This window comes from Haliaeetus leucocephalus, unplaced genomic scaffold, assembly GCF_000737465.1.
Source record: "Haliaeetus leucocephalus isolate CR32 unplaced genomic scaffold, Haliaeetus_leucocephalus-4.0 Scaffold626, whole genome shotgun sequence".
NCBI classification, from domain to species: domain Eukaryota; kingdom Metazoa; phylum Chordata; class Aves; order Accipitriformes; family Accipitridae; genus Haliaeetus; species Haliaeetus leucocephalus.
Window position 1 is genome coordinate 2,570,238 of NW_010973062.1, and position 25,413 is coordinate 2,595,650.

Consider the following 25,413-nt stretch of genomic DNA (forward strand, 5'->3'; position numbering starts at 1 on the left):
AGGAGAAAATAAGCAACTGAAAGTGATAACCTTTTAACCTGTTTATAGCTGAATTAGTATTTGACAGAACCGTCAAGATGCTTAATTTAGGCTGATTTAGGTACTTGATTTAGGTTTTGAAAATCAGTTCTGTGTGACTTCTGTTTATTATATATGCTTATTAAAAATGTTATGTAATAGAAGTATTTCAAGAACTTAATTAACCAAATAATCTTTAAATAATTTCCTTCATCCCCCAAAACACAAAGGGGTTGGGGGAAATGGTTTTCACCAAACATTGTCTCTCCTCCTTCTCCAGCACGTAAGTTTACAGTTGTTTCTTGTAGCATTGCTAGTCTGAATTATTAAAAGATTTGAAATTTGGAGTGACTGTATGTTTGGTGGGACTTACATTGCACAGATGCTATCAAGGCAAAGGTGCTGTTTTCCCTGACTCTGCAGGACACTACTGTTTGGAGAAGATTTTTCTCAGGATCTGCACCCCCCTGTGAGTATAACAGGAAGGGAAAAGTTGCTACAAGTTGACTTCTAACCTTGGGGCTTGTTGATAGCAAATCACGTTTTATTTTATAACCTAAGATTTGACACTGTTAATTTTTTTAAACTTAGAGATTTAGGTATGTTGGGATGTGTGTATGATTTTTTTTTTTTTTTTTTAACTGATCTTTTGGACAGTTTTGTGAAACTTAGATTAAAAATAAGGCTGCTATCAGTGTGCACGCATTTCTGATTGGGTGTTTCACATGTTTGTCCATCTTCATAATTTTTACATCAGAATTGTGTAGGAAGCATACACCTGCTGAACAGTGTCTCACTGTTTAGAGATGGGTTCTTTAATTGATGCTAAATTGCAGCTTTCAGTACACACAGGGTTAAGTGACAAGGTTGCAGTAATATCTAGTGAGCTTTTTTCCTTTAATGTGCTCATTAGCAGTGGCAAGTCCAGGTTTTAGCACATGTCAGTAATTTACATTTCATTGCTGAGTGGCTGCCCTTGTTCAAGAGTTGTTTCTAAGCCTGATGAATATACTTGTGTTGGGAATAAACTGAGTAGAAGAATTGAAAGCCAAATACCCTGCCAGGCTTTTCAATGGGTGCTGAAGTTTCCGCTGGGTCACTGATTAGTAATGCATGGAGCAGCAGGAAAATGCAGAGATGATGCCTAGAAAGGTTACTTCAGGTAGGTTTTACTGTCAAACCCCTCTTTCGTTGTAACTACCTTCACGGTCCTTCTCCTCAAAATTCCTCTCTTGGCAGGCCTTCTTTTAATCAGAGAATGCGGTACATTAGATAGACATCCCAACCAGGTTACTCATTCAGAGGTGGCACAGGAAAGTAATACTTGTGCAGTATGTCCTAGAAACAAATGATCTTATGGGCTGTACAGTTTCCTGCTATCAGATTATGATGATAGGGATCTCTGAATATTTGCCCTCATCCTTTTTTCTTTCCTTTGCCTCATCTGTTACTGACTTGTCTTGGCTTGAAGATGTGTGTGGTTCACTGCTGTAATGGCAAATATATGTGTGTTGGGATGCAGCAGCTTTGTGGTTGGCAATTGAGATGCAAGACAAAGGTTGCTAGCTTTTGGGGGAAAATTGATGCTTTCATGTGGCAACAGCTTAGTTTGGTAATAAAACCATATGATTAACTAAATGTATTCTTGATGGAGTGATATTTCTGCTTTTTCCAAGCTACTCTGACTATTTTCAGAGCACTATGTGGAAACTTATACTGTGAAATTATACTTTCCTTTGTAAAGAGTCCTGCATATATTTTCTGTCCGAAAGGATAGGTATTGCTAAATTTACATATGTACACGGACAACTAAGCATTTTTATTCCAGATGCCCGTTAGGATCATACTGACATGTTCTTCAGAACTCTAGCAAAAGAGCGCTGGTGCTTACTCTTTCCCACTCTCTCTCTAAGGTATTGTGAACACTGTTTATATTCAAGCTACTTATTATACAGTTTGGGGATGGGGAATGCATTAAACATTTAGAATGGGGGAAAAACAGCAAAAGATATTCCAGAACATTCTTGTGAATAAAACCTGCCAGTTCATTGTGTAAGAACTTGTGAACCCTTTTATTAGCCTATCTGAACATTAGGTGCATATATTTAAATGAGAATGTTTGCAGAAAGTAGAGTCATTTGAATATTTTTCACACGCTAGAAATATTTTCATAGCTGCCTTGGTCAAATTTGGAATTCCTATTGTTAATTTGCAAAATAGCTACTTCTTGGATTGTCTGGGAAGAGCAATGTCTTTAGCACTGTGCTAACATGTAGAAGGAGTCTGAAGTGGTAATTCAGAACCTCAGTTGATGGAGACTGTGACTAGACAACAACTAGTAGTTTATCAGCTAACAGGTAGTGACATATCTATAGATGTTGTTGGAAAGACATTTTTTGATTATAAGCCAAGACTTTTTTCATGGCTCATAATAAAAAACGGGGCAAAATTATGGGTTTTTTTTCCTGGATAAACTTGTGTCAGATACTTTGCCTTGTGGTTAGGATGCTTGCATATTCTTTGCTCTCTCAAAAAGCTGGAGATACTCATAGCTAAGCATGGAAAAGAGACACTGAGACCAACAAAAAAACAATCAAGAGGATGCCCAAGTGGAGCTTGCACAAGAGTGGGGAGAACATTTTATACTTTAAACTTGTAATGGTTTTGGTTTCTTTTTGCAGCAGCAACTGTCATAAAATATTTGCAGCTTCATGTCTTAGTGCAGGACTCCGGTTCTGAATGGATCACATAGGGAAAGGGTGAAGAGTGGTTTCAGTTAAGATTCCCTCTTGTAGATTTATGGAGGGACAGGCTTCTGGGGTGGGAGCTTAGTCTCTACTGAATAGGTCCTCTAGCTCTGACCTCCTGCTGCCTGGCTGAATGTGCTTCCTGATGGCTAACTAAACAAATGGTGGCTTTTGTGTGCATATGCCGCTGCCCTTGTCATCTAAGATTAGGTTGTCCTCTAAGGCACTGTCTACTGTATGTAGTTGTGTGCAGGGTCGTGCAGTTCTTAAAGGCAGGTGAACTGTTTGCTGTCTGGATCTTGTGGCTTTTTGGTGCTTTGATCCTTTTCGTGATTGAGCAAGAGTTGTGGTTTGTAGCTACCTGTGTGTGATCTGGTAGGAATGGCTTATAACTGAATGCTCGGGCAAAGCTGTTACTGCACCAAAGGTAGCTCTGAATAGATTAATGATTCTTTGATCTTTGGAACAGGATCTGACTAGAAAATGTAGAAGATGTTCCAACACATTGATTGTGTTGGGTTTTTTTGGGAGAGAGTTGTTTGTTCTCTTAGTCTAAATCTTGAATTGGTTTTTTATGGAATGTCAGCCAAATTAATGTAGTCTGTAACCATATCTGTCTTCAAGGAGATTTTTGGTAGCCGGCACCTAGTGAATTCAGCACTGATGCAGCCCATGCTGCAATGTTCAAAGGATACTTCTCAAGTTGTTCAATTTAACTAATAGGTATTGTGACATATGGGGTACTTCAGACATTAATTTTTGTGTCCCAAAACTTGATTAAAAATTTTTTAGTCTTTAGGAGGACAGTAAGTATACATGACTTTCTGCATCTTCTAGGAAGCCAGAGAGTAACATTTGTAAGGGGTACTGCAATATCTTACTTTATTTCAGTGCATATTTTTATTCTGCTTGCAGAAAGAACATGTTATTTTAAGGTGGTACCCAACTGAAACACTTCAATTTTGTAAGACACTTACTTTTATTCATGGATTCTGTTTTAATAATCTAGATAAATAATTCCTAGAGCAGCCATATTATACAGCTGTGGCCTCTTGGCAAATGACTGTCTGTCTTTGTAGCGGGCTACCCAAATACTGTCTGATCTTTTGCATGTACAAAAGCTGAAAGTATATGTATGTCTGTATATGTAGAACATTCTTCTTAGCACAAAAGAGCTGCTCAGGAATCCAGTGTGTAAATTTGCTTCTCAAAGGCAGGCAGCAGGTGTGCTGCAGGGTGGTGCTTCCACCTGTCCCACCCAGAGGAGTTCAGCTTAATTTGCTCTGGCTGGAATTTAGAAAGAATAAGTTCCCTGCCCAGATCTTTGGACAAGGCATCTTGCTGGCGAGCTGTGCTTAATCTTATGGTATTAAATTCAAAGCCACCATGCTAAAATAACATCAGGCTCTTGAAAAGCAGATTACCCAAAAGGTAGAAATGCCCAAATGAAGATTGCTTTCATTTGGGTCTTCCTGTGTGTAGGCATTGACACAGTTTTGCATTACATAGTTGCTTGGTTGTTTCCATGGGACTCTTGCCTTGCTCTGAGGCTCAGTATTTCTTTGTGTTCATGCTTCAGTGTTTGGCTTCAGACAATATTTAAGCCTTGCATTGGGCACGTGTATATTTAATTTAGCTGGAAAACTTTCTTCATGTGTAGCATATTTGTAAATTTTATACATGTTGATGCATTTCTTCTCAAAACATCTCGCTGATCTTGATCCCTTCCTGCTCAGCTCATGTCTTGCTACTTCCTTGCATGTTCTCCTCCTTTCTTGTCTTTCTATATTCAAGAATGTCTTGGCTTTTTCATCTAGAAAGCATAGGGAGCTGAGGAGATAAGTGGCCTTATTTTCAGTTACTTCCACCCTCATGGAGTTTCAGATAGTCCTGTTTGGGTCCTGTGTCCAGTGTGTGGAGTGTGCTCTGGTTGTAATGAGTTTTCATAGTACCTGACAGCCAGAGTCTCCAAAATTCCTTAGAAGGTTGTGCAAATTGAGGTTTTCAGTGGCTTATGAACTGAAATATGGGTAACTTTTTCATGAGAATGGTAAAGGTATTGTTTATATCATGCTTAGCATGATACAGCACGGCTTCTATTCTGATTTGAGAGTTGTTGATTCCAGTCTGCCAGTTTCCATATGAAACTCCTTTTCACCTCATTTTAAATAACAATTTAAACAGTATTACAGCTGTTCTTTCTCTTAATTTTTTCACTGAAAGTTCTAGCCTTTTGGAGATGCTTAGAGAAATTCTTGTGCAAGAAATGCTTGGAGTGGAAGACTTGAGTCCAATGAAATTTAAAATTTGACAAAAGAATATTCAAGTAACAGTGTTTATGAAGAATGACTAAAGGGCACTCTGAGTTCTGCTATCATATAGGCTAGCTTTGCCTCTCCACTATACCTACACCAAAAAGTGTGTATGATAAGAAATTAATGTTTTATCTACAAGATTTTGTTACACTTCAAAGGTTAATATTATGTTAGGTTGTGTAGTAGATTATAGTTGTAAATTTTTTTTTTTACAACAGCTTTATTGTATTTAGTTACTTCCAACTATACAAAACACTTTTCTAGTCATTTCAGTGCTTGATAACTTCAGGGTTCATTGCCCCTGTACATTTTTCAAATTATTAGCTTCCTAATGCATACAGCTTTAATTTACCCCCTACTGATATCCTTAAATGGGTTTTCAAGAATTTTGAAAGTGGACTACTATAGTTGTATTTCAGTGTTGGTCCTGACTGACAGAATTTCTTAAGTAGCCTCCACAATTAAAGGGATGGGATGTTCAAACAGCTCCTATGGCAAGAAGCTAAAGATTCTCTTGAAAATAAATTTGTATTTGGTTTCCTAGTGTATTTTTGCTTTGCTTATTTCTGGTGATTTGCCTGTTGCTTTTGTGAGTGTTTTTCCTCTCAAATGTAACTTAAATGTGTTAAGTACAGTATCTGTTCTTCTAATGTAAAATACTTGATGCTAAAATGTTTGCTGTTGTTTCAAAAATAAAAGATAAAAATCTGACACACTGCATACCTCACAGCACAAAGAATCCATAAGGGACAGCTTAAAGAATTGAGTATAGATATTGTATCCATGGAAGTGGTGTTATTACATATTTATGTTTTGAATATAATTCAGGCTATTGTTCTAGTGCCAACTGCCGGAAAGCTACAGATCTATTTTTCTTTGAATTTACAATTTGAATTTTCCATTATAGCCTAAAATTGAAGTAGGAGGGATAAAGTATCTGCAGTATGTTCATGTGTGAACTGAAAGCTATACCACTTTGAATCATTTAGCATTCTGCTACATTTCTGTGGAAAAAGTATTGTTCATGAGGACTCCAACACCAGGCATTCTTCTTGCAGTTAAACCCAAATGTTACCTTTCCTTCTCCGCCTTGAGCCTGTTGGTGTTTTTTTTTGGTGATGTCTGCCCCACCCCAGCCCCCATGTTCCACAGAACTGGAGACTTGGAAATTTGTGGCCAAAATTTAAAACCAGGTAAAGAGCAGCAGAAGAATAGGAAAAAACCCAACACCCCCCCCCCTCGAAAGTTCTTGTCTGTGTGTTAAGATTCCAGTCCAGCTAATTTCTGTAAAGTCTGCATTATCATTCAGTGCAGGAATGGTTTCCTACTGAATGTGTGACTCCATGAATGAAATATTTATAGTGCCAGGTATTCTCAATGTCGTGTAATGGCACTTCAGTCTTGATACGCAATACTATAAAAATGCAGTCATCACAACTGCCTCTAAAAAGTAGTGGAAGAAGACAGAGCCTTTTTGAAGGATAAAATATTATTCCCTTTTAAGGAGTTTCTAGTGTAACGTGTTTTTATCTTGCTCTGTTAGAGTGCAATAAAATCTGATGATTGGATTCCATGCTAGGAATGACAAACCTTCCTAAAATATTTGGACAGAAAAGCTACTACAGGAATAAGTTAGAGGAGTTGAAATGGAGGTGGAACTTGGCAAAAGAAAAAGCTAGATAATGATTAGACTTCAGCACAGATAAACAAAATTTTGTAGACTGTGTTCCTGTGATAGTTGAATGCCATTGTTATATGAGTGAAGTAAAATAATTAATGTTACTATTAAGAGTTTAAATTTAACTTTTGATTGCTTACTTTCCTATTTGATTATAAGAGACGTGTTTTGATCTTGTATTCCCATAAATGAGAAGATAGCTGGAGTTTGGCCTTTGTTACTGTCTTACAGCCTGAAGTTTCACGTGCACATTGGACCATATTCTGAAGATTACAGTCAAAACTACAGGTATTATTTTAATGTAGTACCTCCACGTTCATTATGCCAAAACTGAGATTGGCCAGGTGTGCTGTACAATTGCAAAAACCTGAGCCCAAAATTGTCACACAGCTCTGGGATAATGACTTTGAGGTCAACTTTTGAGCAGTTATTTTTTTTAAAGAATGGAAAATAACTGAGACCTTTCTTCGGTAGGCAGGAAAGGAAATGCTGTTAGGCATGAAGCAGTTGGTATGTCTCGTTGCTTTTTTGAATTGCGTACTTTAAAGAATTCAGCATTCAGCTACATTATCTGCATTGTAATAGCCAATAATGGAGACAGTTTCTTAAAACAAGGATCCAGTGTGATCTTCCAGGGGGTTTTGAAACTGCTCAAGTGTGTCATGGTGATTTTAAAAAAAAAAAAAAAAAAAAAAGTCTGAGCTATTTATATACTGTAACTTTCCATTACTAAGGCAGCTGGCATTTGCTGGATAATAGCGTTGTTTCTGTACAATAGTTAAGAGTCTTAATTCTCCATGCCTCTTTTAAAAATTAAACTGGCTATTAGAAAGTATGTGAGAAGATCTGTATACTCCTCTATGGATTACAAAGGTATATCATAATATGTGCAAATGGTATATGTACTCAGACCAAGAGAAGAACATTTAATATACTAAGCATTGTCAAATTAATTTTTCTTCAGAGGTTAAAACCACAGGTTCCAGATTTATTGTGGAATTGGAGCTCTGTATGAGCAAGTAAAACAGAAGCTGTCCTTTCACCCAGTGTATTTAGCCCATTCATGAAAAGGTGTGATAAATGGACCAATGACAGAATCATCATAAAACAGCAAAAGTGTAAAATACCCTTAAAAATACATATGCTTACATAAACTGCTTGAAATATAATACATTGGAAGAAGAGCTTGAGATCTATAGATTGAATGTAGTTCTAATTTTGTGAACAGCAAGAACTCTTGTATGAACCGTTCATACATCTGCAATGAAGAGATTTGCTCTTTGCACAAAGATTGCTATACGTGTTTTCTGATGTAATGCTGAAGAATAAATAGCAGTGAAAACGTAGTCCTGGAGCTGAACAAAAAATTGCTTGAGAGAGCAAAGATAGAAACAACTAGATTGTAACATCAATCACATTTTTGACTGTTTTAACACTTAAATGATGTTCCATTTTAAGTGTGTAATGGTTGATATTGCAAAATATAGTAAATGTAATTATATTACAGTATCACTAGTGTCTGTTGCTGACTTTATCTGTATTAGAGCAGAATCCAAGAACCTAATTATGGTCACCAAATCCCCATTGTGCTAGATGTCATATGCACATGTGTAGTGAAAAGCTGGTTTATGCCTTTTCCCCCTTCCTGCAATTCTGTTAGCATCTGAAGGAAAATGAAAAGGAATAAGCTAAAAATAAATGGGGAAGGAAGGCCTCGGGCTCTACATGGGGAAACCTTTATTCCTGCACCCACGAAAAAGCCACAACCCCCACCATTCTTTTGAAAATGAAGAAATGCAAGCAGCTCTTGTGGCCAGGCAAAGCAGTATTCAAAGATATGGGTATTTGTCTTACCTCTTTTCCAAGTTACCTGTCAAGCTTCTCTAATGGGAAGAGCACTGTGCACTTCATTTATAGTAATTTTTTAGCAGAAACCTTGCTTAAAGTGTGAGCAACAAAGGGCAAGAACTTTGTAACTTTAAATAGTTAAATATTTATGATGCAATATAAGCTTAAGAGACTACTTAATGTAGCTTCTATTTTGTTTTCTTAAAGGATAAGCTCTTGATATTAAGTCATAAAAACCTACAGGATTAGGGACCTGGTATCTGAACTGTAGCCCTTAAAATTAGAGGGCATAGTTGCCTAGAAAAGAGTGACAGTATTGGTCCTGGTTTCTGTAATTTTGGAACTTACCCTTCCTATACATAATATTTTTGAATTCTTTTGAAATGTATTTATATTCAGAGTGAAAAAGATTATTTATTCCAGACGAGAGTTAATGAGTTCCTTATTTTTACATTTCTTTCCTGTATTGAAAATCTTGGTAACCAGGATCTTTGTTCATTCTCCCCCAAAAATGTCCATCTTTAGCACCAGCTCTAATTCATAAGCTGTTTTCTGTATGTGAGTATCTTCTGTCAGATTAGCTTTTTTTTTTTTTTTTTTGCATAGCTGGTATCTCTAGCTCTCTTGTCAGTACTTACTTAGTTTTTTTTATTTTTGTTTTTGAATTTCTGATTTGTTGGCGAGAGGATGAGTGTCAATTTTATACACAGAGGCTAATAAATACACTCTTCAGATTGTGTTTTGGATCAAAAATATACACAGACTGAAATTTTGGCATGGGGAAGGAATAAATTTAACTTGCCTCTGAGCAGTTAATGAAATCCTGTATTAAGATAATGTAGAGAGATCATCACGGCACCATGTTTAAAATAACTAAATATTTCCCACTAGATGTGGTGATTCTTGTTTTAAAACTTTGCCAAGCTAATCCTTTACATTCAGAATATCATGCTTACTTTGCATCCATTCGAGACTTTTTGTATGTCAAGTTTCAGTGAAGATTTAGGTAGTGCCTTAAGGATGAGGCTTGGGGAAGGAGTTCTGCTGATGCAGCAATGTTTTTCAGCAATAGCTCTGAAGCTTCTCAAAATCTCTGATTTGGAGCAGGTCCCTCCTACCTTTCACCTGATGAAAGGCATCCTTGTCCAGGAACTGGGAGAAGAACTTTCTTTTAACAAGTCATTAACAGGCAGTGGTAATCGTTCTAGATATTGCTATGATGGGGCCAATTACTACTTAGGAAGATGATATAGAGCTTGCATGGCAAATTCCTTTCTATTCTAGCCTTTCCTCCTCCTGGGACTCGAGTGAATGTTTCAAGTCCTGCTGTAGCTAATGCTGCCAGTGGTGCCTGGGCTGCTCCTGCAAAGCAAGGAATGGGAGCCATGATACTGTCTTCTGTCTTGTGGATATTTGTGCAAAGGTGCAGTTTCACAGTCTCCTTAAGCTAAAGTTTTCCTGCTGTTGCAAGGAGATGTTGGCCTTGGTCACATGTTCCTGCTGTCTCCCTTGTGCTGGGATTACTATTTATGTAGTCATCTAGAGCAAGCTTAAAAGTAATCCAGAAAGAGAAGTTAGTGCTAGCACCAGCTAAATGCAATGGACTAGGTGTGAAAAATGAGAAGCCTAGAGGTCGGGAGCCCACTCTTTTGTGGCAGAATGTGCACTGGATTGACTTAGTTATCATGGTACAGCACTTCTAGCTGTTAGCAATTAAATTCCCATTTGTTCCCTCTTTGGCTGAGCCCATCAGATCAAGCCTCTTGCTGCCACCTGTTATATTGTTAGTAGGTGACCACAAGGATGTTAAAGGGACTTTGAGACTGTAAAATTGGGCTTTTGGAAATTGCAGCATGTTGGGGTTAGAGTTGCTCTGGCATACTGCGTTTGTTCCCTGTGTGCATCTGTGCCATAATGCAGTTCTCGGTTACTAATGTTGTGGTCTCCCCTTGTCTCATTTCATCTCTTCTTGGGTGCAGGAGGTAGGTGGTGAGCAGGAGGAGGTGGCAAGTCCAAGACATGTCCTTTACAGATTTCCTATACGCTGTTGTTGGGTGTAAAAAAAGCAAGATAAGAAACTTTTTTGGTGTATTTGATGCTCAGATAAAGTTACAAAGTCACTTTCTTTAAATGCAGCCTTTTGTATATAGCTGTGGTTGCTTTTTCACTGCTAATCTCTCAGTACATTCTGCCTTCAATTTTAAGGATCGTTTTTTCTGTAGTGTTGAGGAACATCATCTAGTTGCAGATACTTTTCAACATCCAATACATGAGTGAAAATCCGGTTTGCCAAGAATTTCCAAGTAATTCTAGCCCAGTGGATAAATTAGAAGTTGGACTTCTGGAATTTCTGTTGCATTTCACCATTTTCGTATAACTTAGCTGAAATACTAAAACAGAAAAAGTTTTCCAGGGTGCTGTGGTCTTACTGATCATCTTAAGCACTCCTGAGATATCAGTTTGCATTTAAAAAAAAAAAAAAAGTTGATAGTTGACTAGTCCCTGTTTACCCAGGTTTCTAAGTTTCTCTCCCCCCTTGCCATCCCCATTTCTGTGGGAACCTTTGAAAAGAAAAAAAAAAATCAACTTTTCAGAAAGATTGCCATCATTTAATGGGCTGATTTTCTCTACAGGCTAAAACTTTGTAATTTAGGCCCTCATCCTGCAACTGTTTAAGCATGCTTAATTTCAAGCACATGCTTATTTACAGGATCCAGATTTGTTTGTCTAATTACTTTACAGCACCAGTGAAGCCAGACTGTCCAACTCTCAGGCCCATCTGTTTGGAGGGGGAGGGAGGAACTTGGTTGTGTATGTTCCAAAAAGCTGTTCCACCCTTAGCCACCAGATGAAATTTATCTTTCAGATCCAGAGGCAGTGGCATTCAGGAATACATGGTAGATACTTGTGTCATAGTACATTATCCTTAGCTCAGAATGGTTGTGGTTCATAGGGAGAAGGGCCACAAGGAGATCTCATGGATTGCTTCACTGTTAAGTGCCTATAAATTCTCTAGTGCTACATATCAATACATATTATTGACTTGTTTTATTTATGACACTGAGAGGTGCTTATCCCAAAGCTGTAGCATTATGAGTGTTGTAATACTGCTAGTCCATCGCATTTTGTTCAATAGATCTAAATATTCCCAATTCCACTGTTATTTCCTCGTGCTAGCCAAGATGTATAATACACATATACTATTTAAAATAGTTTAAAAGTTTTATAATATTTGGTGATGTTTATGATCACATGTAGTTCTTTGTTTTTATTTTTAAACTGAAGGCAAAGGGCCAAATCTGCATGTTTGATTCATGCAAAAATATGTGAGAGTAAGAACAGGGCTTGGTGAAAAATCCAAATTTGTGTATACAAGTCTCATTACTTAAAGATAATAAGATTAGAGTAATATTTTTCTGTTAAGTTTGGCTACAAAAGCACCTGAGCCTTTTTTCTTAATTTTGTTTGAACATCCACATTTAAAAGGACAACACAATCACACACATCTCTGCCCATAATGTCTAATGTAAATGTCATGTAAGTTGAGCATAAATAGAAATCGGAGGGAGAGCTATGTATATTGACTTGTTAGAACACACAGAAAAAAACCTCAATTTTCTTAGAACGCTTTCCAAAGGTGGGGGTGGGGGTGGGGAATCAATGAATTTTTCGTGTATTGGACTTCTCTCAGTGGGCAGCTGTAAGAGCTAGTTATCTTTCATTACAGTGTAATTAGTCCACAGTTTTCTCCAAGGAACTGTATGTAAGATTTAAATAAGAACATCTTCTATTAGTACTACTACATGCATCCTTTTACAAATAAATAGTGAAGGAGATAAGACAGCAGCACTTAACAGAATTCTGTGGTGTGTTTTACTATGGCTGTGTTGTCTGATGTTGTTACCCCACACGTACACTAGTGCTTGCTCAGCTGATGAGAGGGCATCGCAGAAAAACTACTTTACCGTCCTCACTCCCTCTGACTGTAGCTGCTTCTCCCAAGCGCTTCCATACCAGTGCCGGTGTAGGGAGTTCCCTCTTGTCCCTGCTTGCCTCCAGCTGTGTCTTCCCAGCACTGCGCTGTATCCTGTGGTGACCTCCTCATACAATTGGATGAGCTTGTCTCTGAGATGGGAACCTTTGGATGGAATTCTTTTGTTTTAAAACAATTATTTCATTGAGCTAATGGGTATTGCTTTTGTCTGTAAAACTAAAGGAATAGCATACTTTCATACAGATGTAGAAATAAATGGCTAGAGACAGCAGCACCACCAATTACTAGAAAAGAAAGATCAGTATGACAAGGCTCTGCTTTCTCTTAAAGAAATGAATGTTGTGAGATTCAGTTGGAAGATCCATAACCCTTTATCTCAGACAATCGAAGAGGGTCTGGTCTTGTTTTTTAACAAGGATTGTGCCAAGTTCCCTATATTGTTGGTTGCTGTAACCTTCCTCACCTGGCCAGAGATAATAATCTTCCTGATATTCTTCACCTTAGGGCTATAGAGTAGATGACTTTGGAGCGGATCTCTAGAAACCTAGTCCCTTTCTCAAAGCAGGATCAACTGCAACAGGTTGCTTAGGGCCATATCCAGTTGGGTTTGGAATATCTCCAAGGATGGAGACTCCACAGCCTCTCCATTCCTGTGTTTGACCACCTTCTTCCAGTATCGCTTGCCATTATAGATTGCAGCCACCTCATGGCAGTACCTCTGTAACCCTCAGTTCTCGCCTGTTAGTGACTCTGCTGCAGGCATTTCGGGCCACAAATGTCATTTTCAGTCATCCTGCTTTGTTCAGTCCTGTCGATACCTTTTCTGCACACTTTCCCCTATATACGTCATTATATATCTGGTGACAGTGTAATTGTTGACAGTTGTCACTAGTGCCACCATCCCTTCTAGGGACTGTCCCTCAGAATCCCCTTGCCCCTTTAGCTGGTTTTAGCTGATATGGTTCCTGAACTGATGGCTGCGCAGCTGCACGGGTGCTGCTTACGGTGTGAGAGACAGGGGGAACTGAGACCTGGCGCGGGGGTACTGTCTTTTTGGGTCCCTACTCTGTGACAGTTTACTATACCTAGGGGACAGCATCCTGTCCTTGGGGTTTTCTAATGGCTTTAATCTTGAGCAACTGTTGCCTGAGTCCTATCCTTCCTTTACACTTGTGTGGGTTTTTTTAATAACTGCAGGGTCAGTATATGCTGGCTTTGGTAGAAGACAGCGTGTTGATTCAGTGGATTAAACCTGGTTTGGAGGGGAAAGAAGAAACTAAACCACAAACCAACCTGAACAAACAGATGCGTGCACATGCATGTTTTTGTTGCTGATATGATTGATTTACTGCTTGTTTAGCTCTTAACTAATGTTTATTAATGTGATTGATATTTATTTTTGAATAAATATGCCTATTTATCATATGATGATGTTTTTTTGAATGTCAGAAATTATATCTAATGCTGTTTAATGGCTCTCTTCATGTCGGAAAATAGCTCCAGTTTACCAGAAAGCTGCAGACGCTTCCAGTTTTCTGAAATGAACTTACTAGTCTGCTCTGCATCTTGTAATGTAGTTTCTGGCATCTTTATAAACTCTCTCTGAAGGTCTTCAAAACAGTCTTTATCAAACATTTAAGGATGGCTACGTCTATCAAAGAAATACCACCTTGTCCTGACAGCAGTGGTGGCAGCTATTTGGAAGGAAGTAAATCAGTAGCCTTCATGTGAGGACAGGGAGGATGCTAAACTACACCAGCCAGCTGAGAAAAGGGAGCTGTAGGTGGGTAGAATGGAGTTATTAATGTTAGAGTTTGGTCAGGGCAGTGAGCTTAACAGTCTTGGTTTTTGAAGAGTGTTGCTTATTCATTGTCTTTGTCTTTTTCAGTGTTTGAGAAATGACACTTCTCAATGTAGTTGTGTGCTTTGCTCAACTCTGTTTCTCAGTATGCAGAGTGGTTATTAGGAAGATGATTTTAGGGTTACTTATCTTCCTGGCTGTCAGTACCAGGGTTCCTGATGCTTAACTCATCAGTAAATACAAGGTGGTGTGAGCTTGGACAGTCATCTTAAGTTTTAATTTGGTTTCTGAATATACAGTATAAATATAATGATGGTCACCTAACTCTGAAAGCATTGTAGCATGTCTGCAAAAATACCAGACAGATTTTTTCAACATGGATTTTTTCTCTCCAGGTTCTGATTTATTATTAAGTGGGTTTTTTTTGCAGGCATATAATTAATATCCTTTGACTGCAAGCTCAATGTAACATCTCAATAACATGGTGCTAAATTTTCATTACTTGTTGGCTTCTAAATGTATTCTCATCTCTCCCCCACCCCCCTGCCCCAAAAAACACAAACTAAAGCATTGCTAATCAGGCTATACGCTTGTGTTCTGTATTCATTTGCAAAGCTTCACATGCATCTTTAGGACAGGAGAAAAAGTATGACTGTGTAAAGAATATGTCTTGTGCCCATGCATTTTCTTCATCTGCTCTAACATTCAGGTTTTTTAACTGTTTATATTATTCCATTTGACTTCCCTACTGAACTTTCAGTTTGATATAGAGAATTTTGTGTATGTCATAAACTTGGGTCCTTGGTAATGTGAGGTATTTGTTTGGCTAGAAGGATGCTCCCCTGTTTCTCCCTCTCACCATTTTGTCCTGCTTGTTCTCTGTGAGTGCCTGGTTTTCATTTAGAATAATGTATATTTTGCGTTAAACATCTCATTGAGTGTTCTCTGCCAAGCTGAAGACTTTTTTTCCAGACTGAAAGCCAAATGGCCTAGAAAATAAAGTGCTGCTAACTTTCTCTACTGAATTCAGTACAATAATTCCAAGTGCTCTTTTTCACTCCAAGCAAATTAAAAATATCATGTAGGTTGAATCCTAATTTAAAAAAAAATGTCAGTTAGGAGATCTGGTATTCTTGAAGAATAAATTGTACTTAATTGTATTGTGAAATAAAGTAGCTTAATAGTGTTGTTTGCCTATTTGACTGTGGCTCAAATTTATTCTTTAATTGGTAAGATGGAATACTATGTAGCGCATCAAGCAAGGAATCTTTCTTACCTTACTAACATGTGCAGGATGGCTTTGTGCAACACTAGCACATTACATTTTAAACTAAGAGTTTGTATTAATGATTAAAGAAATGCTGCTTTTACATCAAAATCTTCTGTGGTCGTGCAACTGATAGAAATTTTGTGTTGCATGAAAAATGAAATTCTCTTCATGAGGTTAGATGATTGGGAAGACTAAGATTACACTTGTTAGTGTTTGCCATTTCCTTTGTGCATACCTGATTTCTTCTCTTTATCTTCGTGTAATCAGCAGCTATATCCATTTCCAGGATCTAATTGAACGTAATGAAGAAAGAGGTTGGGCTGTTAAGCTTCCACATTCTCTGCTCTTTGTGCTGCTCCTGGTGCTAAAAAGAGATGAGTTAACATAAACCTGAGTAGGCTGTTTAACCTTCTTTCTCTTCTGGAAATGTAGATGCAATAACATTTGCAGCTGAAAAGGCTCATTCGCAGTTTCTAATGTTTAAGGATGCAAATGAAGCATTTTGTCTTTTCTGTCGCCTGGAGGTGTTAAGCAAGGAAACAGAAAGAGGTTTCTAGGATTAGTTCCACAGATTTCTTTTATCATGTAAAAATCAAGGGTGGTTTCAATGCCATGAAGTGAAGAAAAGCAATATGGAAACCATCCAGGGAAAATTCTTAAGTTTCGTTTGTTTCTCCCTAAATTTTCTGGGTATTCATTACTACTGATATAGTTGAATACTCAAACTTTTTGCAACACAGCAGGGCTAAGTTCCTATGCCTGTGTATTGGGTGGTGTGTGTGTGTGGGGAATGTTTTGTAAGTGATGAAGCAATTCATTATTGACAGTGGCATGTCATATAAACTACTGTATGTTCAAGTTTTATAATTTCTATTTGAGAAATGCTTCTAAAAATTTGAGTAGCTCTATTGCATTTGGGTTCTGGACAAAGACATAAAATAATATGTACACCGTCTAAAGCTTGAAACTGTTTCAAAGTGAAATTATCAAGTAAAACTTCAGCTTGATGATCAGATCCAATGTGAAAAGTTGTAAGTATAGAGCCCCAGAGGTACTTCTTGTCCTTCTCACAGTGTCTTGTAGCTTTGAGTCCTTGGAAAAAGCTGATTCTGTGCTTCTTTTCACTTGCAATGATATGACCTGGAAGCTGAATACCATTTTTTTCCACTTAGAAGTATAATATACACTATGAAATGTTTGATTAATGAGACTTTTTAAAATATTAAAATGCAGAATTAAATCGATACAAGCACATTTACCCTTTGTACATATAAGCTATGATAGTATGAGTTCACAACCTCTATCTTGTTAAGGAAGACGTTTACAGATTAGCCTGAATCTTACAGTTTTGACTTTGTAAATTTACCACCTCTCTGGAATTAAAGAGGAGATGACTTGGAAGTTTATTTAAAAACTATTTTCTATGCATCATTTGTGCTTAAGGTGATGCTGAGTATCTAGATTTATTCTGGCTGCTCCCTGGTGTTTATGCAGGAGGTCATGCAACTTTTCTGAGAGGTGCACACTTTTTTGGGACAGTGGCATTTAGGTGGCCTTAGATTGTGTTTAAACTGGTTCAGCAACTGTGCCTTTTGTTTAAGGTGAGCTTTAGAGTAGTCTAACAGACTGATTTTTCTTTTCCCACCCCCAATATTTGAATACACATATACTACGTTTTGAAAAACATAAATCTGCCTATCTCTCTCTCTCTAATATATAGGTATATGCTGTTCTTGCATTCTATTCCTAGCCTGCTTTAGAGAAGGCATATTTAGGGCCTGGATAAAGCCTGTTTTCATTTGGTCCTTCAGAAGTTTGTCTGGTCATACTGGTAACCGATTAATGTATTTTCAGGGCTCTGCATAGTTTAAACTATACTTGGAGACCAGTGTGAACAGATTCACACCCAGATAAAAAAATCAGATAATATTTCTTAGAATAATGGCTTAAAGGGAGTTTAACATATCTCCCTCCCCATGCCGAAGGTTAAACATGGAAACTGGCATCTCTGTTGGTTTATTTCCAAGTAAATTAGTGGATTCTAGGTTTCAGGTTTTTGGTATTGCTGCCCAGCAATCATCTTTTTCCTTACTTAAGCAGTGGTTGTGAAGATGCTTTAGTGTTCTTAAATTCAGTTTTAAGAAGTGAGACAAACTTCTTGCAGTTGTGTTCAGTTTCAGGTAAGGCTTTTTTATTCTGGTAGCTTTTGCTTTTCTAAAGAAACATCTCCTATGTATCACTTTCTTTTGCAGTATGTGCTCCTATTTGATATAGTGAGTACAGATATTTAAAATGGCATAGTATAGTGTCACAGGTGGTGATATAGCTTGTGTGGTGGGTCTGGCCTCTAAAATGCAGTGTGTTTTGGAGCCAAGTAACAGCAAGTTTTTATTTTGAAGTAGAACTTGGAACAAGCGATGAGGTCTGGCAGGCTGGGCAGCACAGTTCTTCACCACCACCACCTCCTTCCTCTAGTGAGTTGCATCTGGCTCTGTTGCTTTCCCAATAGCCAATTAACCTTTTACTTCTGAGGCTAGTTGCTATCACAGTCTACCTGCCTGCTGCTAATGCAACTCAAGGTGATCGTAATACTCCATCTCCTTCCCAAACCCTCAAACAAAACAAAAGCCAGACCTCCAGAAATAACTACAGTAGCCAAAGGCAGGTGTAGTGAGAGAAAAGTGGAATGCTACAGCCTTTCCCCCTCTAGCATGTTTATCCATCTGCTTGTATCACGTACTGTATTCACTTAAGAGGTGCTATGCTATTCTGCTGTAAGCCTGTACAGGAGGCTGTAGTTTGCTTTTCTTCAGCACGGCTCATTTTTAAAAATATTTGTTCTAATGAAGGATGCTACTGTACCTCTAAGTGTTGTCTTTTCTCTCTTTTGTGTGTATATAAATCTGTGCATATTCTTAAGATCTTTTGGCTTCAAAAGTTCTGCTTATTTCATTCTAAGCGCGGTTGGAGGAACTCTTACTTGCTGAACTGCTGGAGAGTTACTACTTTTGTGAGCCATGACAGTACCTAGGCGTGTTGCTGTTTTAAGCCTTTTCCAACTTATAAAATAAGTCTGCATAGGATGAAGTTCTCTATTTGTTAGTACTAAATTTACAGGTTGATGCCTGGGCAGGTGTCGTGGTTTACCCCCAGCCAGCAACTAAGCACCACGCAGCTGCTCACTCACTCCCCCCCCATCCAGTGGGATGGGGGAGAAAATCAGGAAAAGAAGTAAAACTCCTGGGTTGAGATAAGAACAATTTAATAGAACAGAAAAGAAGAGACTAATAATGATAATGATAACACTAATAAAATGACAACAGTAGTAACAAAAGGATTGGAATGTACAAATGATGCGCAGGGCAATTGCTCACCACCCACCGACCGACACCCAGCCAGTCCCCGAGCGGTGATTCCCTGCCCCCCACTTCCCAGTTCCTAAACTAGATGTGACGTCCCATGGTATGGAATACACTGTTGGCCAGTTTGGGTCAGGTGCCCTGGCTGGGCATGAGAAGCTGAAAAATCCTTGACTCTAGTCTAAACACTACTGAGCAACAACTGAAAACATCAGTGTTATCAACATTCTTCACACACTGAACTCAAAACATAGCACTGTACCAGCTACTAGGAAGACAGCTAACTACATCCCAGCTGAAACCAGGACAGTAGGTCATGGGCCACTCCTGTATTTGTTCTTTATTCTGAGCCTTCAGGATAGCAGCAACAGGGCCCAATTGTTTGAGCTGATAGGTCGTTTCTGTGTCTAGCAGAAAGCTTCAAGGTGTTCTTGCACGTCAATCACATTCTGTTGTAGAGCATTTTACGAGTTCAGTATTTTCTAGGTTATTGAGTGGATGCTTCTTATAATATGTTCTTACAGTATATTTCCTAGGGGAGTTCCTTCCCAGTGTTGAATGGACAGTTCCTGTATTGCGAGGTGATCTGTTAAGTCCCTACCTCTTTCAACAGACGTCAGTGTGCCTTGTGGTTTTTTTTTTGTTTGTTTTTGGTTTTTTCCCCTCCTGGTAGGACTCCTGAATCTTGTCTGTCTTTGGATGTTTTATCTGGCCACTTCAACAGGATTTTTCTGTTCTGCTTGGTTATTTTCTAGGTTGTTTAAACCTCTGTTGGACCTTCCTTTTGCTGTCAGCTCTGCTTCTCACCCTGCATTTAGCCCGTGTGATTTAGAGGCTTTTTAGCCCAGCTAGCTATTCCAGTCATCCTTGAGCTGTGCTGCTTATCTGCTCTGCTTTGTACATGGCTGCAGGCAGCTGCATATACAGGTCTGTTCCCTTCTGGTGAGTTATAAGCTGTAGATGGGAGACTGTATTTGTGGAAGATGACAATTTTTCTGGAACTGTTCGTGATTACCAGACTACTTATACCCCTTCCCTTCCCCATTGGATCTGCCTCCTTGCTGGCTGTGTGTCAAGAGGCAGAAAAATCAAGGCAGTCGTTCCCCAGTACAATAGTGAAAGAATTCATCAGTTGCATGCAAGTATTTCCTGGAAACCTTTTCCAGATTTTCCTGTGAAGAAAATTTGAGGGCTGGGACAAAACCACTTTGAAAACCAGACCTATGATAACAGTTTCTACTGGAATTCTCTTCTGTGGACCTTCCTTCATAATCTCATTCACCAATAAGTTCTTGAGTAAGTATGGTAAGTTGTTACCCACACTGTTTAGCTAATTTTAACTCACAAAAACCCCTAGGCCATCATCTGCTATGTTGCTCTGAGGAGTGCCAGAGCCTGCCCTAGAGAAGGAGGATAGATAGGACTGTGGAAAGGGATGTGCAGGAGAGGAAGGAGCGAGAATGAGGGAAAGGCAGCTAGATTGGCTCAGTTACTTCTCTGGCCACTCCTGACAGATGGCAGGCTCTGAGCCTATGCAGCCAGTGGTGCTGGGGTTAAGCCCTTTTCTCCTGAGTGAATTACTGTTACTGTCTTCTAATAAGTAGCACCCTGAGTTTGGGTGATCTTGAAAACACCATATGTAAGTCTGAGTTTGAGAACATATGATTCAATGACTGTATGCATCAGATTGTTTGGGGTCTCCTGTAAATTTCATGAGCTTGTTTAAAACCAGCTCTGTGTTTACATAGGGAAGTTTATTTTCAATAAGGGTAGAGCAGCTACAGTTGCTCCTGAGATCTCTCCATCCTCTCAGCCACTTCTTTCTCAGAGATGGGAAACATTTGCCTACAACTAGCTGTTTCAGGTACCAGGGAACCAACAAGCACAAAGCCTGTATTATTGCCATTGCTTCTGTGTGGTAAGATAATTATAAGGGGCTCTTGCACCTGGAAGCAGCTGGGCACTTGGAGTGTGTTTTGCCACATCAGCGTGCTGTGAGTGGAAGAATTCCCTCACCAAATGATCCTGAAAGAAAACACGAGATTCTAGATAGCTGTGTTTTTGTACATGGCATACCTCCTTGTTGCTTGGAGCTGCTCCTGTTGAACTGGTGTTACGTGCAGATTCAAATATCTTGGCTCGAATGAGGACACCAAAAAGTGTGTTTAATTGTCCATAACTAACGTGCTAAAAGACAGAGGAAAAGTTTTAGTATCACTTGTTTTGTCTAAAGCAGGGTTGGAACTGTTCAGTCATTTCCTGCAGCACTGGGAGGCCTGGCAGTGAGTTGGCTGGTTTGCCACATACCCATAAGCCCACAGAAGAGTATATGTTGCCAAGGGACCTAGTGCGTATAAAAGTTTATTATGCTGTTTTCCCTCCTTCATGCTTTCTGTCTTTAGTTCTGCTTATGCTGTCACTGAGGCTGAATCCACTACTGACTGTGAAATACAGTAATTGTGAATCTCTGCATTCGTAATTTCCAGGAGGACAGACAATGGAATCTCCTTTTCTAGGATCAGTCTCTTCAGACAAACAGGTCCTTTCCAAGCATTGGGAGTATGGCAGTTTACACTAGCATAGGTCCATTTGGCCCACTCAGTTCCCACAGCAGACATGGTTGACAGACTGCGAAGGTCACATACAGCTCAACTACAGACTTCCCAAATGGATTTTCCAAATCTTGCCTTTGCTTGTCCTACTTTGACATTGTTTAGTTTTTGCTATGTTTGGGGTCCTGCATTCCCTGAGGGTAGAACAAGGCTTTTGTCCGGCTTAAAAAAAAAAAAAAGCTGGGGGGGTGGGGAGAGAGAGAATGAACTGCTTGTGATTCTTATGGCACTACAATTAAACCAACTATTGCTGCTCTCAAAAATAGAGGGGTGTTGGGGAAAACTCTTCAATATCTACTACTTAGACAAAGAAAGAACTAACTTTCTTGGTATGGAATGTATTCTGAAATTATTCTTTTATAAAATATTCCTTATTGTTTGTCTGTACCTTTGACTATGCAAAGTAGATCAGTGGTACGCAGGTGTCACAGGTATGTTTCTAAAGCAAATGCTCGTGCATGTTTATGGTGAAACTTGATATATTCCCTGCAGCCAGATAATTAGTCTTCAAGGCTGAAGTATGCTGCTGAACGTGTGGAGGAGTGACAGGACTTTCAGAAGAACATGTTTGATATGCAGTGTGTAAGCTTGTGTATATACAACAGAGGTTCTAGTGCTTGCTGCTACACTGGCAAATCTGTGTGTGGACAGACTGTCATCAGGCACTGGAAGTTTTTCTTGCACAGTTTCACCACTTCTGTGTGTTTCATAAACTAAGGGTGCTAATGGATGAGTGCTGATAAATCTTGCTGGGAGCTGAAGATGTTACTGCCACATTCTTTCTTATGGTCTGTTTTTGGCATTTTCAGTATCGGGCACTAGAGTTTTGAACAGGTCATTTAGTACATCATGCGTGAGTATTGGCAATGAAGAAGCTGGGGCACTTTTCTGGTGGTGAGCTGAGAAGCTTTGGCAGAGGGCTTGAGCAAGCATCTTCGAGAGATGGGGACTTAAGTTATTGTAGCAAGACTTGCAAGAGTTTGTCTAGTAGTACCTTAAGCTGACAAAGTCTTTTTTTGTGAGCTTAGCTAAAGTGAGTTGCAAGTCGTGTCAGAGAATATACACCTTTTCTGTGTAAGAGACGATTTGACATACTGGCTGGAAACCAGTGGATCCCCCTTGGTTCGTTAACTTATTTTTGATTTATGGATGTTACAGCATGCCGAGTTATGTGGCTTCAGGTATCTTGTGATACCACATTGAGTTAAAATATTTTGTGTCAGACTTTGTTGCTGGGAAATAACTGGATGTGATGACTGCCCCAGTTGACTAACCATATAGGGGAACAGCTGGTGGTACTGTTCACAACTGCTGCTTGTTCACAATTAAGGAGCAGTTCTGTGTAAGGTACAAAGGTTCAGAGCAGTTAAAGCCAAGAGGTGCATGTGTAGACAAGTGCAGTTTGTAAATTCTGGACATTAAAAGTATACATCTAAAAAAAGGACAAAGATACAGGTTGCATCAGGTGGTATTTACATTAGAGTAAAGTGAATCTGCTGCACATCATCTAGTACTTAATTTTTAGTAAGTAGTATTGGTTGTATCCGTGTGAAATATTACAGCTCTACAAGATTCATGTGACAAATACACTGGATGCAGCAGGTTAATTTCTTGAAATGGCCTGGAGTGTTCCTTCTCAGGTGGTTCATGAATCTCTCCTGAATGGTGCTGTTCTCTTCTTATCCAACTACCTGCTTGGACAGGAGCAGGGAAAGTGGCATTTGAAAGTCCATGCCACAACTCAGTGAGTGGAGACGGTAAGTCAAGCCAGAAGTCCCCTGTATGCCTTTCACTGGAAAGGTACATGCTTGCTGGTGCCATGAATGTAATTCCTATCCTCTCCTGTGATGTCCAGTTTGAATGAAGGTTTTCTTATTTTCTGAGAGAAGAAAGAGGAGGAAGAGAAATAGTGTAAGAGTAGAGTATTGGAAGTAGGCTGCAAGCTGGAAGTCTTGGATGGTCTGTCAGGGCAGCAAAAGTTTTGGACCCCCTATCTTGATCTCTGGAGATCCCATGTTTTTGATGGTAGGCTTTGGGAAGAGAGTAGGGAGAGGAAGCAATACATGGTGAAGTTTGAAGTGGCATTGATGGGGATGCAAATGCCAATGTTATGGCAGAAACTGTAGAAACAAGGCAATTCCATGTTAGGAGCAATGCAAGAGGGACAGCATAACCTCCAGTTGCTAAGTATGTAAATGAACCTTTTTCACAAAGCTTTTTGAGATTAGAATACAGTCTGACAGAAGGGAACTCTGCCCTACCTCCACGTGTATGCAGGTGCCTATTTAAAACTCTCTTGTTAAGAGGGAATGAAGTATAAGTTTTCAGGTTGTAACCTGCTGTTTCTGAAATGATCAAACTTTGTGTCGCTATGGTTTCAACCATCAACTCCTTGCTTCTTGTACCCCTTCTCCTCTAAAAAGTGAATTCCTTTAGTGTTCAGATCCTTTGGCACTATAACATTAATAGATCTGTACCCTTGTGTTGGTCTTCCTACCCCTTTCTCCCTCCTATTGCAGTCTTCCCAACTTTGTATGACAGCTATTCATCAAGTCAATGTTACTGAGCTCCTGAGCTAATAAGCCTACAGTAGTAGAAAAGAGGTAGGCTGAGATAAAAACCCAGATCATAGAATCATATAGAATGGTTTGGGTTGGAAGGCAACTTAAAGATCATCTAGTTCCAACCCCCCTGCCATGGGCAGGGACACCTTCCACTAGACCAGGTTGCTCAAAGCCCCATCCAACCTGGCCTCGAACACTTCCAGGGATGGGGCAGCCACAGCTTTTCTGGGCAACCTGTTCAGTGCCTCACCACTCTCAGTGAAGAATTTCTTCATTTGCATCTAATCTAAATCTACTTTCTTTCAGTTTAAAGCTGTTACCTCTTGTCCTATCACTACACACCCTTGTGAAAAGTCCTTTTCCAGCTTTCTTGTAGGCTCCCTCTAGGTACTGGAAGGCTACTATAGGGTCTCCCTGGAGCCTTTTCTTCTCCAGGCTGAATAACCCTAACTGTCTTGGCCTGTCTTCATAGGAGAGGTGCTCCAGCCCACTGATCATCTTTGTGGCCCTCGTCTGGACTCGCTCCAACAGGTCCATGTCCTTCTCATGTTGGGGGCCCCAGAGCTGAATGCAGTACTCCAGGCAGGGTCTCACCGGAGCGGAGTAGATGGTTCGTTGTGAGTTGAAGCTAACAAGCCTTTGATGTGGCTGAACTGATGCTCTGCATTTGGTTTGGGTGTCTGCAGTGAGCTTCCTAGTGTGTCTGTAATACTTCTCTGATCTTTTTCTCTGTTATCTGTAGCACCCTGTTAGCTAGGATGATAGGAAGTTGTCTACACAGAGCTTCTGCTATTATACTCTTCCTGCTAGGAGGCTGCTGATAGTGAAAACAGTGACTCCCAAGCACATTGGGAACTGTCAGCTCTTATAAGGTTGTGAATAGGAGGACATTGCTCCCCATCTTAAAAACCATATTTTTCCTATGTCTGTTCTGTGGTCATGTGCTACTGTTACATAAATACACAAAGCTTCAGCAAATTACTTTTTATTATTAGTGACTATAACTATCTGGCAACCTTAACATATGCAGCACAAATGTATGTCAGACAAAATATTAAGTCACAAATTCTGATACAAGAAATAAAATGTTTGCCATTGTGTTAGCGTTGGTGTTCAGTAAACTGCCCATTGGCTGGAAGCAAGTTTTTAAGCATTTTACAGGTGTGTCAGAATTGGGGGGGGGGGGGGGGGGGGGGGAGAAAAAAAA

The 25,413-nt window shown here is 39.3% G+C and overlaps 1 protein-coding gene across 1 annotated transcript in view; it reads left to right on the plus strand.

The window, feature by feature from the left end:
• Window positions 1-25,413, plus strand: part of PCCA (propionyl CoA carboxylase, alpha polypeptide) — a 295,541-nt gene that overhangs the window by 55,393 nt on the left and 214,735 nt on the right. The window lies entirely within an intron of this gene.